Raw genomic sequence first — 20,432 nt, forward strand, 5'->3', positions numbered from 1 at the left:
GTGGCTTTAAACTCCAGTATAGAGTTTAAGTCCATAGTAAGACAATAGCCTAAGCAAAAATATCATTAGCTGTAATATGTACAATAAGAAAAAAAATGCTGCCAAATAACTAGGACCTACTATCCACTGCAAGATGCATCCTAATTTCAGAAATATTAGAATGTGGTTTTAAAAAATGTGGTAGGCTTTGTTGAGAGAGAAAAAAGGGTATTTTTTTGAAATCCCCAAACTGGGCTTGACATCTCAAGAGTCATGGAGGAAGACTGGACCCATAAACCCTAGAGTAAGCCAGGCTGGACTTGGACAGTGGAGACCTTTTGACCACACAGCCAGGGAGGCCCTTCCTGTAGAGCTAGAGGGAAGATCTGCAGAAGGAGAAAGAAGGAAGGCAAGAGCTCAGCCCTGATGGTCAACTCTGGAAGATGGAGTAGAAGCTGAGTCACCGGGCTGGCAGAGGAGCAGCCTGGAAACGGCAGTCCCCTTCCAGAAAGCAGTGCTCAGTGACACCTGGCTCCACGGCTGCAGGGGCTGCCTCTGGCAAAGTGGAGGAAGCTGACAAGAATTCCTAGGTGCCGAGGAGGGGAATAGAAGTTGCTAGAGAAACCAGAGGAACGGAAGAGGCCTGGAAAGAAACCAAGGGGTTGGCGGAGGCACATCTGCAGGCAACAGCAAAGTCCACGGTGGTCAGCACCGGGTGGCTGGATGTCCCAGACCCCTGGGTCAATGACATACAGGGCACAGCCTGCAGCAAGGACCCAAGGGCACAGCATGGCCATTGACCAAGCAGAATGAACCATCTCCCTGGGGCCAGCTCCATGATGACAGCCTAAGAGGCAAACCCTTCAGGACGCAGATTGACACTAGGGCCCGACAGGAGCAAGAGGAAGAGTCCCCAGGAAGCTGCTTACCAAGACCTGCTGAGATTTAAAGTGAATTGTGACAGACGTCATATGTTCCTATGTTCCGCTAAAAACCTGGATGTGGACCAAATGTGCCAGAGCTCATTTACTCTTGCATTTGATCATTAAACCAATTTTATTGTGTGCACACCATGTACCAGGCAGGGTTCCAGGTACTTGAGGTGTACCTGGGAACAAATCCGACAAATCCCTACCCACCTGCAGAGCGTGGAGGGATAATACATGGCAAACATAACAGCAAAGGGGATTGTGTAGTGTGTGCAAAGGTGAATTGAAGAAAACAAGCTTCTGCTTCAGGAAACCTGAATTGAGAGCAAATTCGTGTTTAGTTACACAATACATGTTTCCTATCTAAGCCCCACATTTTATGCTGGAGTTGCCTGGGTCTGTGTGACACTGAAGGACAGAAAAATGAACGCAACACAGGCCCTGTGCCTAAGGAATTGACAGTTCACCCGTGAGTTTACACAGTGAGCTTCATGGAGGCAGGAATTCCGCCTTTCCTACATGTCACAAATGTTTACTAAGCACCTAGTAAAATACATGCCAGGTACTTGGCAGATGCACACAATGCACACATGACACACATTCATGCAACCCACACCCACATAGCACATGAAACACACACAAAACACACACAACAGACCCGTACATTCACACCATACATACAACACTCATATACAACATATGATATACACTGACTCAACACACATGAAAACCCACACACACATTCATAAAACTACACATGAACACCCACACACTCAAACACGTACACTTACACAACGCACACATCAAAGGTTTCATGCTAAAGACTTTTCACTTTTTTCACTTTAAAGACCACTGAGGGCTGTAGGTCGATCTGGCCAAAGAAGCACTGAAAGTTAATTATACTGAGGCAGTAAATGAAAGCTTTGATGCCTCAGGGGAGGTTTGCAGACTGAGCCATTTCAGGAGATCACCACTTGTCCACCTGAGTTCCCAAAGGGGCCATGACAGAGTTCTGAGAGGGGACTAATGACCACAAGAATGATTTACAGAAACTAGAGTGGTGGCTGCCAAGGAGGGAAGGGGGAAATGGTATCAAAAGGTATACATTTTTCATCATGAGATGAATAACTTCTGAGGGCCTAATGGACAACGTGGTGACTATAGTGAGTAATACTGTATTGTACACTTGAAGTTTGCTAAGAGAGTTGATTTTAGCTGTTCTCACCATGCACACACAAAACAGGCAACTATGTAAGGTGATGAATGTGTTAGCCTGATTGTGGTGATCATTCCATAATGTATACATACAACAACTCCTCATGTTGTATACCTTAAATATACACAATTATTGTTGGTCAATTGTACCTCAATAAAGCTGAAAACTAAGATAATAAAAGAAAATCTACCTATGGAACCACAGCTAACAGTCTGGGGTTCTTATGTAACTTTTGTTTAAGACTCTTCAAACTATGTCCCTGTTAGGCTGAGAAAGCCACTGAGCCCCAAGTGGATCAGGGATCTTTCCCAAGCCATGGTGTTTAATGAGTGCAACAATTGCATTCTGAAATTGCATCATTGGCATCACAGTTCCAGAACTTAATCTCATGTAGTTAAGTTTAAAACAATAACCTACTGACTATACAACATTTCTTTTCTAATTTTCAGCAGACCAAAGGAAATACAATTTGGTTTCCATAGCAAATATTCCAACTTCATGAGGAAGCACAAAGTGTTTTGAGAAGAAATGCCCTCCATGGACAAAGGAATATTTCTGAAGTGCAATAAAGAACTTACAGTATCACTAGATATGCTTGAATTATCGAAGAGAAGTTACCACCCAACATCAGCATGAAGTTACAGTGTTTACCACCATTACCCTCCCATAAATGTTTTCATTGCTCTACACAGCAGATATAACCTCAGATATGCTTATTTTGAGTAATCTAAAATAAATGTGAGATGGATAAAAACCAACTATTTTTCCTTTTCTATACCTGCACTCCACACACTTCTGTGACCAGGGATTGAAGGGATGTCAACGAATACTCTGCCACCAGCTGAATGACACCAGCTGAGTGTCCTAAAATTCAATTCAATTCTGATACTAACCAGAGTTAGCACAGACCTCAGGTTGAGGGTTCAGTCCCCCAAGACTGCCCCCTATTTCAGACACCAAATACAAGTGCCAGGTTGTCACCTATATGTCTGACTGACTGGCTGTAAACCAGGATTCCTACAATGCCCTCCTTGGGTTTGATAATTTGCTGGGATGGCTCACAGACCTCAGGGAAACACATTTCCCAGCTTATTATGTGCTAAAGAATATGATCAAGGATACAGAAGACAGCCAGATGAAAAGATACGCAGGGTGGGGTGTATGGGGGAGGATGTGCGCTTCCTTGCCCTCTCCGGTGGGCTACCCTTCACATGTTCAGCAGCCCTGGAGCTCCCCAAACCCCAGAGTCCAAGGATTCTTACAAGACTTTGTTACTTGAGCATCACTGATCATTAACTCAATCTCCAGCCTCCAGGCCTTCCCAGAGGATGGGGGTAGGACTGAAATTCCCAAGCTTCTAATCTGTTCTTTCTAGTAACCAGTCTCCACCCAGGAGCCTCATTAGAACAAAAGATGCCTATCACCCAGGAAATTCCAAGAAGTTAGGAGCTCTGTGCTGGGAACCAGGGCCAGAAATCAAATATATATTTTGATTATGTCTCTATATATATTATATATATATGTATATTTCCTATATATTTTTCCTATATATATATATATTTAGAAAAATTATATATATTTTTTCTTATTCCTTTACAAACGTATTCTTCACCATGCCAGAGGGCTGATTTTGATGGAAAACTCCCAGGAAGTCACAGTTTTGGTACTCTTCCAAGGTCCTAATAAACGAAGGTAACTATGGAAACTCAAGCACTCGGAACACTGGGCAATGTAAACGCTCTCTGCTCGGCAGGGTTCCCTCACACGCAAACACCATTTCTGAGAAATCCTTAGTACACCTCCCCGAGGGGACCGCACAGACTCAGACCACATCTAAACAAGCCACAGCCTTGCTCCAGTTCTCTTTGGAGCGGGTGAGATTCACTAGAATAAATAAATATGCAGGGAACAGGCCAGAAGAAAGTTAGGATGGATATTCAGAAATAGCTCTTTGTGTACAGAAATAACTGAAGGGAAATGTTGGTAGCTATTTAAGGGTCCAAGAAGTTGGAAGACACTAAACAATAATATTTGCATCCATTTTATTTTGTAATGTCAACAGGACATGTCCACGCCTGCAGAGGCCACAAACAGCACCAAATCACTGACGGGAGAGGCCCACGGTGACCCCCCGCCCCTCTCTTTCCAGCTGTTTCATCAGCTTCTCTTCCCTCATCTGTTCATGGGGATGACAATGTCCACCTTGGGGGAAGCACAAGCATATGGATGAATACAGACCGAGTCCTTGTTGTGGTTGTTGGCACTCAGGGCTTTGTGGTGTTGTTTGGTCAAGCCAAAAATAGAGAGGCACCATGATTGCAGGCGTACCATTAAGTACAGTAAGAATGTCTTCCTAATCCAAAATTGGACATGCGGTTTGATGAGAAAAGGGATAAACTTGAGATGGTGTTACCCAATATTTAAAACCAAGACGTCAATATTTTATTTTCTTACTTAGTCATGTGTCTCAGATTCATGTCATTAAGCATTACCTTTTATTATAAAAGTCATTTTTTCCTTCCCCACTTATCATGAGAGTCTTTCAAACTCAGCCAAACACGTCACAATGGAATTATGAATGAACATGAGAACAGTAAGAAGTGGAACTGAGAAATTAGAGACATGCAAATTTTATCTAGGAAAATGTTACCAGGTCATAAAGAAGACAGTAGGACCAAGAGCAGAAAGTGCTAATGTAATTTCACCATTTCCCCCGCTAGAAGGAAAAGTGAACCCAAGAGGAAGGAGGTTTTCAGCACGGGTGGATGACCTTTCTGCTGCTGTTGTTGTTTTGTTGTTATGGTTGTTTGTATCCTCTAACGTTGCTAACACAGTAAAAACCACCCAATTTAAAATCAGACTTGGAAAAAGTGATCTCAACTTTGCGAAAGTTGACCTCCCTCTACTCTTCTTTTTGGCTAATCACTAACAGCACTTATGAACTTTATTACAAATAAAATTATCAGAATACATGCAAGAGCAATTAGATGTAATAAAATTAATCCAGAAATGCTATTTGTAGAAGAGTCAGCCATTTATGCCAAAATCTGGCTTCCCTTAAATTTTATCTTCATATTTTGAAAAGGAAAAGCAAAAGCAGTTACCATATTTACTTGAGAGTCAACACAGCCAAAAATTTTTAATGCCATGCTAAGCAATCCAGTCTCCAAACATCAACACTTCTTTCTATCTCCAGGGTTCACTGTTATTACTTGCCAAGATTATGTGGGGGAACAAGAAAAGCTCTTAAACTTTTTTCTCAGCATGGTGGTTGAAGAGAGACAAAGAAAGTGTTGGAAGCTAGAGAAACGGAGAGATGTCGAAGGCAGCAATGCATTGGGGGACGTCTGAACCATCCCAACCCAGGGCAACTCACCCACCTCGTCAATGCAAAGTTGAGGATACTGCAACTATGCAACCTACATGGGCCACACAGTGAGACAAAAACACAATTTCCTTCTAAATAATCCAGATTCACCATATAAATACTCCTGAGCAAGCTCCTACTTGCTGTTTGCTGTAAGCTTGGATGTCAAAACCTGCCATGCAGGACTCCACTCTCTCCCAAACAAAGCCCAGACCACTCAGTCTAGCATTCCAGATGCTCCTCAATCTCCCTTGATCCTACCTTTTGGAACATGTCCCTCTCCTTGCCCTTGATGGGCCTATGTTTACTATGTACCAGTTTCCTTGCAAGTTTCCCTCATCTCTACCTCTTTTCTCGCTCATGCAGTTTCCTCTGCCCAGAATACAATCCTTCTTTCTCCTCCAGCTCAAGTCCTCTTCTTCCTCCTTCTTCCCCTCCAACACCTATCCTAAATACTGCACCACTTCTTTAGGGTTTTCCCACCCCTCCAATGAAGAGAAACAGGCACCTATCTCTCCCTGCTCTGAAACCTTGAGGTTTTTCATCTCCCCGTCTCCGATGGCACTCTGCAGCCCCTACTCTGTATTGCTTGAGTTCTCTCCCCTGCTGCACGGTTAATATGCTTAAAAGTAGGCTGAGATTGAGTACAGCCTGAACAGAGAAGATGTTTAAATATTTGCCAAATAAATTAAAGTGGCTACGTTTATACAACTTATATCTACAGTGCCTTAAAAAATTGAAAGCACACTTACTAGGTGGAGAGTCCTTGATAACTTCCAGTACAAAGTTTTCTGGGGAAATAGTCCTAAATTCCCCCACCAGGTCAGATTTGGCAATCACTATGGACAGGTTTGGTCTAACCAGCTTCTTGTTTACTTGGGTAATGTACTGACTCGGTGACTGTCTACTTCTCGGGTCAGTGGTTCTCAATCCACATTATACTAACTGCACAGTATGATTACCTAAGGAGTTTTAAAAGCCAGGCTGCATGCAGTCCCATCACATTAGAACCTCTGGGGTTAGGATCCAGGCACCAGTGTTTAAAACGCTCCAGGCACCAGTGTTTAAAAGGCTCCCAGGTGATTACAATATGCAGCCGAGGTTGACAACTACTGGCCTAGATGACAAAGAGTAATTCCACACAGCAGACATTTCCCCTATTTGTATGTCACTGAGGCAGCAGCAATGTTCACTTTCAACACTGATGTGGTGGACTGGGGCCCAGCCAAGAAAGAGAGTTCAACTCTAGAGGCTTATGTTCACACACACTAGGTTTCCCTAGAACAATAGTTTACAATCTGGACATCAGTTCCAGACTAAAGTCAATGTCTGCCTCTACCTCCAATCCAAAGCATTTTTTACCTTCCTATGAGCCTAGGTTCTATATATACACACACACACACACACACACACACAAATTTTATATATATACACACACACATATATATATTAGACATATACACATATATATTATACATATATAAATATATATATATCACATTTCCTTACCAGCTTAAAATAAATTTCAGCTGGAGAAAAAAAGAAGCTTAGAGTTCTGATCTTGCAGTTACATAAATCCCAGAGTTTGAGGTTGATGATAAAGATTCAAGCACAGTGAGTGATACCGAGTGTAATTTCCCACATTATCAAAATAGCAAAAATGTAACCCCCCCCTTCTCCCTGTGAGTCAGTCCAGAAACCCACTGTGTTAATCTTGAGAAATGCTTAAACCTTGAGGGAAACTTATTCAAAGAGGTTGTCATGGCAGGTTCACATGAGACTTTTTAAATCAAGTAAGTTCCAGTACACATTTCCCTCACTGTTGACAATCATCACATATTTTCCCTCCAGGAAAGAACCCCTGTGAAGTGAACCTCGCGTGTGGTTTTACAGATTCTTTAGCAGACAGCTGACACTATTTGTGAAACCAAGTTTCCCCATGGACTCCACGCGGTGTGTTTAACCATTCCAGAGAAACACCTACAAAGTCCCTACTTTATTTGAAGTTGTACTTTATTGTGATATGCATTTCATTTGTATTAATTTGGGCTTCAATCTTATACACTGATCATTTCAGTAATCATATCTCTTTTAAAAACTAGTTTATGGGTACCGTGCACCAATTTGGATAACTCATAGAAGTGGCAGAAGAGAGCGTGAATGGCATGCTCGATATGAATGGACTCAAAAGCCAGTGCCCGAACAAATATGACTGCTTGAAGGACATCTGAGAAAGAGCTCTTCCATAAACTGGTGTTTCCCTTCCTCATGTTCCTTACTATTTCAGCATAATGATGTGTACAGAGCTGAGAGAGTCCAACAGACCCATGTTCAAATTCTGACTCTTGTTTTTGATCTGCCGCAACCTGAAGAAACTCACCTGCTATTTTTAAGCCTCAATTTCCTTAGAGACAAATCAAAATCATAAAGCCTGCGTAAGGAACACAGACAATGTGTAAAGCTCCCAGTCATCGTGGGGAGGAGACGGATGGCTGCTGATCCTGGCTGGTTCTAGAATAGCAGATGAGGTGGGTACCCGGGCTCCAGGACGAGGAGGCTGAGCGTCATTGGTGCAGCCTCCAAGATTGGCTACTAATCAGCCTAGAGTAGGGCAAGTGAGACTAAGGAGACAGCAAATAAAATCGCAGGCAATGAAAAGTCTAGAAAAATTGTTCCAGGATTTCCAGTCAAGTTCTACCCTCTCACTAACTCCAGGAATAGAATGAGGGAAGCCACATCAATATTCAGGGGGCATAATCGTGGCTTTGGAATGTTTTGGTTTTGTGGCCCATGTTGGAATATGTTATTGGTGTACATGACCAAATGGCTCTGGTCACCAAAAGCAACACCGCCTCCCTCAGACAAGAAGAGACTCATGGTTAAGACGTTCAGCATTTTTGGAGAAAAGATGGGTAACTTATAAGCACATTCACTGCTAATAATTTCTCCCCAAAGGATAAAAGAAGGCAAACTTCCACAAAAGACATAAATGTGCTTTGAGCCTATTCTATAGCAATGGCTCATTCCCTTGTTCATTGATTCAGGAAACAGACCTGAAACTTAGTAAAATCCTTAGTCATACCATTGTCACCGGCTGCTTGAACACAGTGTCTTAGCCTGGGCTGCTGTAACAAATGATCACAGATTGGATAACTTAAGCAACAAATATTTGTGTCTTACAGTTCTGGACACTGGAAGTGTAAGATCAAGGTTCTGACAGATCCAGTGTCTGGTGAGGGCCCACTTTCTGGTTTGCAGACAGCTGACTTCTCATTGTATCCACACATGGTAGAAATAGAGCTAGCTAGTTCTCTGACCTCTTCTTATAGGGGCACTAATCCCATTTATGAGGGCTCCACCCTCATGACCTAATCATCTCCCAAGCATCCCACCTCCTAACTCCATCACTGGGATTAGGGTTTCGACATAGGAATTTAGTGGTGGCTTGGGGGACACACAGATATTCAATCTATTGTACACAGATAAAGGAAAACCCAAAGCCTAAAATCTATTAATCTTAAATTATTTATTTCCATTACAATTAACACAGACACATTTCAACTTTTATAACTACATTTCTAGACTTTTCTATGGTAAACACACCTTTTGCTGCCTCTTTCACCTGGCATTAGCACTTGACAACCCCCATCCCATGTTGCATCTGATTGGGGCAATTCTGTCTGCGTTGAGTACCTGGAATTCACCAGAAGTCCCTTCTCAGAAGCAAGCCCTGCCCTCCTTTCCCTGGACTGGGAGGTGAAGCTCACTGAAGGGGGTGAGCTGACTTTGCAATCATCCCACTTCCTGCCCAGATGTTCCTGTGTCCGTGGAAACCTGATCCATCAGTACCTCCTCAGGGCCAGCAGTTCCTGAGACCTCCCCCAAACACCTCCCACAACACACACACTCACACTTGCACACACACACACACACACACACACACACACACACATTAATCCCCACCCTGTGCTGGCCACAAATGATGGTTTATGACAGTTTTGCTTCCAAAATGGGCCTGAGTGTCTTATCAACAATATTTTGTCTCAGTCTCCTATGTTTCTTCACACAATGGAAGCACCTCTGGGCTTAGAGTCACCAAGACCCTAAGACTGGTAGAGTACACACCCCTTCCCCAGAGCTGTGACAACACTACAGACTCATAAGCAAAGCAGCCTCATCATCATGGAACCAGGGTGGCCAGCATGAAAGACGATGCATAGTAGAGACACTCTCCTCAACGCCTTCCCCAGGTGGTTGGGCTTCAGGAATTTTGTTCTATTCTGAGCACAGAGAGCCATGGCCTCAGATTTCAGGGGTGGGAGGAAAAGTTCCAGTTCTCTTTGCCCACTCAGTGGTCCTGAGGAAAGCTCTTAGTTGGTCACCTCTAAAGTTAGAAAGATAACCCTACCTACACCCGGAGAAAAGGATGTCAGAGAAGCCCTACTTGCGGCTCTCTCCTGAGACCCCATCCCTGAAGGACTCCCTGGCACCAAGCAGGCCCTGGGGGCAGATTTACCCGTGCTCTGGTCCAGAACCTAGAGGTGGCTAGGTCCTCTTCACGTCCCCTTCCTGCGTTCCTTCTCATTGCTGACATTTGATTCTATCTCGCAAATGGACTATAAGCTGCTCTGAATTTTCTTCATCTTTCTATTTCCCCTTCCATTCCTTCTTCCTCTCACCATCCCCAGCACTTAGCACAGGGCTTAGCACAGGTTGGACATGCAATAATAATCTGTCAAAATTATCAGTCAGTTTATTAATGCATGAGATAATGAATGAGAAAGCCCTTTATAAACTGAGTTTTATTTCAGAGAGACGTAGAATGTATTTTCGTAAACTGTCTCCACTTGTCTCACACGGAGGACAAGGCTGGCCAAGAGAAACAGTGTTCTGGTCGCCAGCCCTATATGCAATGTCAGCCCCATCGTGATCTCTTGTGGCAAATACAACACAGTCTGACAGATGCTTGTGTATAGAACCACACCTCCCTGGTGTCATTCAGGTGGGCATTTACATCTACAAGGTAAGAGTTTACAGACCTTGGCACCATCTTCCCAGCCCATGACTAAAGTCAACCTGAAACTCACAATAAAAGCCAAACTCTTACCATGGCCCTAAACGCCCCCCATCCTCTGGCCTCTGCCTGTGTCTCCGGCTCACCTTGGTCTCCCTTCCACTCTCTTCACTGGCCATACATAGAGCTGCTTTCTGCTCCTCATGCTGGGCTTCTATGATCTGCTTCTTCTGCCCTCTGTCTGGCTGGTTCCTTCTCATGCCTCAGACCTTATCGCTTCACCTCGAACAGTCCCAATCACCAGGCTAATGTGGATCATGGCTCCCTAGTCGCTGTCTCTGCAGCCTTTTGTCTCTGTGTTTCACAGTGCTCAGCCCACGGGTGCCAACTCCTGCGGCTGCCTAGCTGTTTCGTGCAACCCTGGTGGGGTCCACTCACCCTTGTGCCATCCCATGACTGGACACACAGCAAGGTCTCAAAACACAATCATCAAATGAAAAAAGTTGTGATTGCAAATGGTTTTAAACCAATTGAATAGATGCCCAACCTGAGTCAACAAAGTACATGTCAAACGTGGTTGTATTTGCCACAAGAGATCACAATGGGGCTGACACTGCGTGGGTCATGATATGAGATAGGAAAATTCAAAAAACTTACTAAGTTTGCAGCTTTTTCCTTTGAGACTGCCAAAGTCTAATAAAAACCAGTTTGTTAGCAGGCACTGTTGACAAGCACATGGAGAAGCATTCTTTCAAACATTCCTGGTGGTGGTGTTAATTGGTGTGACCTGGTAGGGTGGGGGTGGGTAATTCTGAAATATATATCGAAATCACAAGAGTACACAGCCTCTGACCCCGCAATTCTGCTTCCAGGAATTTAACCAACAACTTGTAAACACTTCCGCAAAATTACAAGGGCAGGCTGTTACTGGTTGCAACATTGGCTGAAATAACAAAAGATTACAAACAACCTAAAGGTCCACTGAGAGGCTGAAAATGCACCTCCTTTGATACAGCCATGGATCAAGGTACAGAAGGTGCACACTATAAGTATGAAAGAGGTGGAAGAAAAAACTAGAAACTATTAACCAGACTCACCTATTGGTGACGAAGAGGACACTTCCCTGAGGAACCTTTTAAATTGTGTTACCCCTTCAAAAGCAAATAAACCGCGTGTCATCTGCTCAAAAAAATTAAAGAGTTTCAAAATCATATGGAAAAGTTTAACCAAAAAAAGTAAAATTCCATTTTATAGTCTTTTCCCCCGTTTTATAACTGGAAACACTAAGCAAAGGAAAGGGAGATAAGTTGCCCAGGAGAAATGAAGCTGCCCTGGGATCCCAAGCTAGCACTCACCATACTCCATCCCAGCCTCCTTGGAGACATTCTCTGGAGTTCCTTGCTGCAGATATGGAGGGTCAATAGACAGGAAATATAAAGAAATCTCTCTCAATATTTTAAACGCCCATCGTGTCTGGGTTGGCGTGATAAATTGGATGGTCCTTCCAGGGAGGATCTGGTCTGAAAAATCAAATCCATTTCACATTGGCCCATGTGGGTTCAGAGAAGCTGAGGCTGAGCCCTGCCTGATCCCAAGTTGAGGGGTTGTTGGGGCTGAGTTTTCAGGTTCAACACCTCCAAATGCAGTAGAACTGGACTCTCAGCACCTTGGGATGGAAGAACCGAGTAAATCGGCACTCAATTGTCCAGGCCAGCGTGGCTCAGGGGCTCAGAAGGCACATAGACTTGGCGCAGCCTGATGGATCTCTCCTCACTAGCCCGCAGCTTTGGGAAACTTACTGAACTTCTCAGGGTCTCAGCTTGTCTGGACCTAGAGTTGGAATAATGTTTCAAGGTTGTGAGAAAGATTCAAGATAATATACTTAAAGAACCCAAAAGAGTGCATGTTCCTTTAGTAGGTGACTCAATAAATGGTAGTCATATGTGCAAATAAACAGCACAAACGTCACCAGTGGCCTAAAACCATGTGACATTGTCTCTGAAGTTCGGTCCGACCTACCTTCACTGACCCACGGGCTCCAGAGTGAGCCTGTCTGCATTGTAATTCCAACTCTGCACTAACTACTGGTATAACCCTAGCAAATCACTTCTCTGTGCCTGTTTCTTAATCTGTAAAATAAAATAATAGTACTGATTATTTCATACGAGAAGTACTTAAAACCAGGTCTCCTACCTAGTAAGTGCTGTATTACATATTAGTTTTTATTATTATTACTCAGTGCCAAGTTCAAACCATGACTAAATGTCAGTTTGGTCCTGAGTTCTGCAGCCCAGCACTGAGCTGGGAGTCAGAGTGAAAATCGATGCCTCCTTAAAGTTTTTGACATTCATGCCAAGTCCATGACACTTGTACCTATAAAGACAGTGTTCTCCATTTTCCTGGTCCTATCCTTGGCTTGCATTCATTTGTTTAATATCCTTTCAGAGCGTTAAAGATTTACTCAGTAGAAACTGAGACTCACCCAAACTAAACTAAATAAATAACGAGTTGCCCCTAGAAAAGCTCCATTTAGGTTGTTTTTTTTTAATCTTCTGGGATTCCTTTTTGGAATATTCCTTTCTCCACAGAACTGGGTAAATATGTTTCTACCTCCCTTACATTGACTCATTTGAGAAACATTGATTGATCCCCCCTGTGGGTGTCAGACCCCAAAGCAGGCCCTGGAGAGAGGTATACACATGAAACCAGCCCCTGTCTTTGAGGAGCTCTCACCACTGGGGAGTTGAGCAAAGCCCATGGATGATGAGAATTCTACAGGAGGGGGATGGCTGGTTTTCCTCCAAGCGAATGAAATAGATAAGCAACAAAATAGAAACCTTTTTAATCTAAAATGTATCCATGCACTGCTGGAACCCACCAAACACTGCTACTGAATCTAAGAACCAAGAAACATAGAAATATGTTATACACACCACATACACACACACACACACACACACAACTTCCCAACTTTAGAATTAGAAGACGTCAAAATTTCGGCATGCAGCTCTCCAGAAACTATATATTTTAGAAGGCAAGACTTATCACTAAACTTTACAGTAACAACAATAATAATAATGCCATTTTGCATTTTTACTTTTCTACTATTCAAAAAGCTTGCCTCTATCTTGCCTCTTTATAATCCCAGTACAATCTTGTGAGGTGGCTAGCACAGGCCTTCTCTCTACATTTTATAGCTAAAAAGGAGACAAAATCACAAAGACTGAGGTTTGCCCCAGGTTACTCAATCAGTAAAAATTCAGAGCAAAAGCATCCAGTTCTCTCTCTCTCTCAGCAGACTTTCTGAGAGACATCAAATGAGGTCAAAGTCCTCAGAAATTAGGTTGGCAGAAGTTACTGTTAGAGGTGACTGCCTTGGCAATGAGTAACCAAAAAAGATGAGAGGCTGAACCCAAAGGGGCAGAACTGGAAGCCAGCAGATTTTGCAAAGGGTTTCCTTAAGGTAAATTAAGACAACAAAATATACCTTTGCCTATTATTAGAGTAGTACACTTTTTAAAAAATTATAAAACCCGATGCCGATGAGAGTGTTAGAAAATGTTCACACAGTGCTGGTGGGCATGTAAATTAATAAAACTTTCCTAGGATTAATTTAGCAGCAGGGATCTAGAGTTTCTAAAACGCCCATGCTCTTTGACCCCTACAATTCCACCTCTGGGGATTTATCTCACGGAAAACTCATGAGGAGATGCAAAGGTTTAGCTGCAAGGGTGTTAGTTTTAGTATTGTTAATAAGAGAAAAACAATCAACCACCTGCCAACAGGATTTAATAAACTATCTATGCAATGAAATGGAAAAGCTTTTGTAAAAGAAAATTCATTCTCATGACAAGATGCTCGTAATACATTGCTGTGAGGTAAAAGCAGATAACCGAATAGCATGTAGAGTACAAGTATATTTCTTCAAACCATAAATGGACTCAGAGACAAATGTACCTACCAAAACGTTAACAGTGTTTATCTCACAGTGGTGTGTTTTTACTTCTTGTCTTTTACTATTATCTCTATGTATTTTTTTAAATTTTATTCTTGACAATGAGCTTGTGCTGTTTGTGTAAATGTTTCAAGGACGTATTTTAGAAGTATACCCTCACTATTCTTTGAGCACTCATGTCAAGTTCTCCTCCTAAGTAAACTAACAGTCTTGTGCCCAGTTGGGTTTGTCAGTTCAATGATTAACAACAGCATGTAGCATTAGTAAAGGTCATAAGAATCTTCTTAAATTAATCACTGCCACTAGGCAGATCAAATTCATCTCAAGCAGTTTTCTTGGTTCTTTCTGGACAACTTTGTCTTCTTCCTTTTCCTAACGGATCAACACATTTACAGTAAACACCAATCTCCTGCATTGAATGCACACACACACAGATACACACACGGACACACACACACACACACGTCACTGTTCTCCAGCTGTCTCACAGGTGAATGCCATGACTCACCAAACCAGTTGATCCTTAGCTGTATTTTTTGAAGCATCCTTCCCCACCATCCACTCCTCACACCCTCACCAACACAACAAAAAATTCACATTTTACATAAGCAATAAGGAGTTATAAATTAATTGAATAAGCTTCATTTGGTTCTTTTTGTTTTGTTATTTTCTTTCCTTAATCCTTCAGGTTCAGTCCCATTTTCTCATTCTGATGCACAACAACACTATCAGTAGGAATTATGGGGATCAAGGATAAATGGAGATCAAGGATAAATTATGGAGATCAAGGACAAAAATGCAAGACAATGTTTATAATCCCCTCTGAGAGTGCACGGTCTTCTCTATAGCTGTAGGTGCAACACTGGCAAAGCTTCTGAGTGGGGGTAAAAAAACATGATCAGGCTTTTAAGATTACCTTTGAAGTCCTTATTGAAGAAAGTGTATACAAGTTTTGCCAATACAATGCATTATACCTTTAAATGAAACCAATAGAGCCTGCTGTTAATAATATAACACCTTCAGGCTGGGCGCGGTGGCTCACGCCTGTAATCCCAGCACTTTGGGAGGCCGAGGCAGGTGGATCACAAGGTCAGGAGATTGAGACCATCCTGGCTAACATGGTGAAACCCCGTCTCTACTAAAAATACAAAAAGTTAGCTGGGCATGGTGGCACGTGCCTGTAGTCCCACCTACTCAGGAGGCTGAGGCAGGAGAATCGCCTGAACCCGGGAGGTGGAGGTTGCAGTGAGCCAAGATCATGCCATTGTACTCCAGCCTGGGTGACAGAGCAAGACTCCATCTCAAAAAAAAATAAAAAATAAATAAATAAAAAATAGCACCTTCAGTCAAACATTGGGTGAGATTACGCCTCTCTAACATTGTAGAAGCTTAATGGAAAGTGATAAAACAAGTCTCAATTCTTACAGTAATAACAGTCTTATAAAACGACTTCATTTACAATGCCTTTCACTTCACATCTCTTACCACATACCAAAAGTCAGGTAACTATTTGTGGTTTATAAGTAATATACAGTTATAAAGCATATTTCCCATATATTTCATAGTTAAGTCTTCCATAGGTAATCACAGTTGATCTCTTAATATGGCTCATTAACATATCTTAAACACATCTACGCTCTGTATAACACATACAGATAACACATACGCTCTGTATAACATACACATATAACTTCAAGAAATCCTTAAAATGTTATTTCAACAAACAACATAACATAACACAACATAACATTACCTTTTATCAGATTCCGTTTGTCTTTCCTAAATACCTCATTAACGTGTGAGTAAACCCCAAAAAAGGAGGGAAAAAAATGCAGAAGCAAAAAACCTGCAGTGCAATTAATCATCTTACCATCTCCGTTCATCCTTGGGGCGTTTGGGAATGGCTGGCCTCTCAGGAGGTGGAGAATGTCGGGGTAATCGGACAAGGTCTCTTTTCCCAAATGAAGCCTGCTGAGCTGATGTTGGTTATTAAAAACGAAAGTGCGTTTTGAAGTCAGCCCTGGCTAGAGTTGTTCATTCAGGTCTGTGCCGCAGCAGACTGACAGCTCACATCTTGCCAGACGCCCCAGCTGGTGCGGAGGCTCAAAGGAAGGAGAAAGTGGGGTTTTGGAGATGGCTGTGTCACAGCCTCTGAGGCCTTTAATCCCTCGGCCATGACACATCTGGGGAATGATGAACAGAAAGCTCAGAGCCAGGCAGACAGCCAGAATCACTCAGCAAACGTGCCAGATCCTTAAGAAACACCAACACCCACTACTGCACCAACACCCACTACTGCACCAACACCCTCTACTGCACGGTAACCTCTAACGCTTCCCGAAGCTGGTGCTTTCCTCTCATGACTTTGTGTTGAACCTGGACAAGGTCTGCTGGCTGAATCCAGCTCATTATCATGTTCCCATCATCAGAGTATTGACCGGTCAGTCCCAGGCCTGTGGTGGTATAAGCTTTTCCTTTCTGCCTACCTCCCAATCCTGAGAGCAGTCTCCCTAGAGGCAGCCCAGGCCATGCTGCAGGACTCTTTATTCAGGTCTGCTCATGTCCTAGATCCCGGCCACTTCTCATGGTGCCCACTAGCCCTGCCATGTGTACTGAGAACTCTGGAAGTCTCCTTTCACCACACCCTGGAGGTAGGGTGACCACTGATCACCCCTCAGCTCATTGGAGATGAAAGCCGGAGCCTCCGGCTTCCACAAACGCAACCAGATCCACCTAGGAGAGCTGGTGCTGCCAAGCTTCCTCCTTTTTTTTTTTTTTTTTCCTGAGACTGAGTCTTGCTCTGTCTCCCAGGATGGAGTGTAATGTCACAATCTTGGCACACTGCAACCTCTGCCTCCCAGGTTCAAGTGATTCTCCTGCCTCAGCCTCCCGAGTAGCTGGGACTACAAATGCCCGCCATCATGTCTGGCTAATTTTTGTATTTTTAGTAGAGATTGGGTTTCACCATGTTGGTCAGGCTGGTCTCAAACTCCTGACCTCAGATGATCCACTTCCCTTGGCCTCCCAAAGTGCTGGGGTTACAGGCATGAGCCACTGCACCTGGCCTGCCTCTTCTTTTATTTCTCTCATACCCCTTCCTGTCCCCTGCACTCAGATGAACATTCTCAACATGATACAGCGTCCAGCCTATCACAATGCTACTCAAAAATCTGCAGTGTAGGGAGGAAGAGTCAAGCCTCCAATTCTAGCATTCAAGGCCCGCAGACATCTGGTCTCACATGCTTTCCTATCATTGTTCCATTACCCTTTCCAAGAACCCTTTGTGCTCACCTGGATGGGCCGCCTGCTGACCCTGAGAGGCACTGCTCAAACCTCTGCTTCAATGCTCTGCAGCCTCAATTCTGCCACTGCCGCTCCTTACCCTAGTCAATGTGACACCACCCAGCACGACACAGCCCACCTCCTCTTTGCTCCTTCTCCTTCTTTCCAGTTTTCACCACCATTTGCTCAAGCAGACCCCTACTCAAGCATCCTGGTGTGATTTTCCCGACTCTGAACCTGTGCCTTCTCTCTGTGATGATAACGGAGATAGCAAAAGTGAGCACTTACAGGTGCCAGGCATTCTTCAAGGAAATTTGAATTATGTATTCATTTACTTATTTATTTTTAATTTTATTTTAGGTTCAGGGGTACTTGTGCAGGTTTGTTATATAGGGAAATTGTGTATTCAGGGGGCTTGGTCTACAGATTGTTTTGTAACCCAGGTAATAAGTATGGTACCCTATAGGTAGTTTCAATCCTCACCCTCCTCCCACACTCCACCCTCAATTAGGTCCTGGTGTCTGTTGTTCCTTTCTGTGTGTCCATATGAACTCAGTGTTTACCTCTCACTTATAAGTGACACCATTCAGTATTTGATTTTCTGTTTCTGTGTTAGTTCTCAGAATAATGACCTCCAGTTGTATCCATGTTGCTGCAAAATACATGATCTCGTCCTTTTTCATGGCTGCATAATATTCTATAGTGTATATGTACCACATTTTCTTTATCCAGTCTACCACTGATGAACATTTAGGTTGATTCCATGTCTCTGCTATTGAGAATAGTGATGTAATGAACATCATGTTCTTATGGTAGAATGATTTATATTCCTGTGGGAATATACCCAATAATGGGATGGCTGAGTCAAATGGTAGTTGTGTTTTAAGTTCTTTGAGAAATCACCAAACTGCTTTTCACAGTGGCTGAACTAATTTACATTCCCACAAGCAGAATGTAAGCATTCCCTTTTCTCTGCAACCTTGTTGGCATCTCTTATTTTTTGACTTTTTAGTGATAGCCATTTTGACTGGTGTGAGATGGTATCTCGTTATGGTTTTGACTTGCATGGAAATTTAAATTCTTTAGGCCCATTTTACAGGTGAGGAAACTGATTGAGATTATGTAAGTACTTTCCCCAAGCTCCCTTAGTCAGGCAGGGGTAGAGCCCAGGTGGAACCCAGGCTTGCATTGCTCTTCAAGTGTTACCAGGGATCCACCGCAATTTACTTGACAACAGGTCTTATCTCCTCAGGAACAGTGCAAGTTCCTAGCAGCCATTGTCTCATACTTCCTGGCACCCTTTCCGGAGAGCACCCCAAAGACCTTCCAATTCCAGGCTATTACCAAGCAGCTGGATTAATTGGCAAATTATTAGTTCAAGGATTTTTCCGGCCCTCTTTTCCACTCCAGACAATTTCTTCTGTCTTCCTCCTTCCCAATTCTCAAAAAGGAGAAAAATTGGAAGAATCTGCACTGTTTAGCTAACATGTGTGAACACACACGCCACACACATGCACCCACACACGCGCTTTTGCCTGGGTTTTCTCAGCTGTATTATTCCCCTACAGAGTTCAGGGAAAACAAATAGTCATAGTTGGCAACAAAATTTCAATACCAGAAGTTAATGGATAATCTCCCAAACTCTAGGGTCCTTTATGAATGCTAGAGTCTAGAATTCCCTGAGCCAAGCCCAGAGCTTTTAACATTTAAAGTATCAGAAGGCGTCATTCTAATACAATTTTATCAGTAACGTGGTCTTTGCCGAACTCTAGAATGTCTGTGTTTATACATAAAAGGTCAGAAATAACTCAGTATTTTTCCATAATATTCTTATGGAAAAGTTTACACATTCCGAATTGATTTGTATTTATAAATGTCTCTAACGTGGCTGTAATCCATGTGCTTCTTATACCTCCCAATTGAAAAAGGAGAATAGGAAGAAGCACGTTCAGTATATGTGTGCACGCGTGTGCATGAGCATGTGTGTATGTGTGTGCATGTGTGTGCAAGTATGTGCATCCTTAGAATCTAACCTTGGCTCCCCCTCAACATGCTACAGGTCATTAAGAGAGCGCAGGAGATTGCTTTCCTAAGTCCAGCAATTCTGTAATTAGAGAGACACCAACCCAGACGCCAGCAGACCTGGGTTAAAGAGTTAGCTTTAACTTCATCTATTCATCTTTGAGAAAATCACTTCACCTCACTGGATCTCAGTTTCTACATCTGACAAAAAAACTAAATAAAACAGAACAAAATAAAACAGTATAGTCTAAACTCTTGGGACCCAAAGTGTGGCCCATGAGCCAAAAGCATCACCAAGGAGCACAATGGAAATGCAGACCATTAGGACCCACCCCAGAACCACTGAATTCAAATCTATATTTGACTAAGCTTCCTGGGTGACCTGTGTGCACATTAACATGGGGAGCACTAATTGACCTGATCTTCAAAATGCTTTCCAGTGTGACACATTCTGTTAGTTTAACCGTTGTCTCTTTACACTAGAAAAGTAACCATGCCATCCCCGATGGCCACTGGCAACCTTTGTGGTCAGGCCCTAAGGATCTGGCTTGAGTGCCTGGCTGCTTATCATACTCCTGTTGCAGGCAATGATACATGAACAATTCATATCATCCCCATGACTCTTCCAGACCGCACAGTGTCTTCAGCTTTCTATCAAACCTCTGGGG

The 20,432-nt window shown here is 43.0% G+C and overlaps 1 protein-coding gene across 4 annotated transcripts in view; it reads right to left on the minus strand.

The window, feature by feature from the left end:
- Positions 1 to 20,432, minus strand: part of LOC105490126 (interleukin 1 receptor type 1) — a 144,570-nt gene that overhangs the window by 57,398 nt on the left and 66,740 nt on the right. The window contains exon 1 of one of the 4 annotated variants that reach the window (XM_011755496.3): positions 16,331 to 16,983. The exons of 2 other annotated variants lie outside the window; for them this stretch is intronic. The gene's annotated coding sequence lies outside the window, so the exon portion shown is untranslated. Of the gene's footprint in view, positions 1 to 3,736; positions 6,206 to 16,330; positions 16,984 to 20,432 lie in introns of those variants that run through there. One more of the 4 variants, XM_011755498.3, reaches the window with a different exon arrangement.

The sequence above is a fragment of the Macaca nemestrina genome, chromosome 13, assembly GCF_043159975.1.
Source record: "Macaca nemestrina isolate mMacNem1 chromosome 13, mMacNem.hap1, whole genome shotgun sequence".
Classification (NCBI taxonomy): domain Eukaryota; kingdom Metazoa; phylum Chordata; class Mammalia; order Primates; family Cercopithecidae; genus Macaca; species Macaca nemestrina.